The following is a 359-nucleotide window of genomic DNA, read 5'->3' on the forward strand; positions in this document are numbered from 1 at the left end:
TATAGTTAAGTGGTTATGAAGCTGGGTTCTAAAGTAGATGGACTCTTTCAGTCAGCAACCTAATAGTTCCAAGTTTTAGAAAATGCATTGCATTTTTTTTTGACTCCTGTAACTGAAAGTCCAGCAATATATTCTCTTCAGGTATGGTGTGGCCTCAGCTCCAGCACCATTTATCTGTGATTATCTTGTCCATGTGCTTCTTTTTGAGTTGTCTTTTTTTTAGAATACTTTTTCTCATAGGAAAATGGCTGCTCTAGTTTTAGGCCTATATTGCACCATCCAAAAGTGTGGAAAATACTCTTTCTCTACCCTAGAATAAGAGTCTTAGGATTTATTTTACCTGCAACAACTTAAGCCAC

This window comes from Pteropus vampyrus, unplaced genomic scaffold (genome assembly GCF_000151845.1).
Source record: "Pteropus vampyrus isolate Shadow unplaced genomic scaffold, Pvam_2.0 Scaffold9, whole genome shotgun sequence".
Classification (NCBI taxonomy): domain Eukaryota; kingdom Metazoa; phylum Chordata; class Mammalia; order Chiroptera; family Pteropodidae; genus Pteropus; species Pteropus vampyrus.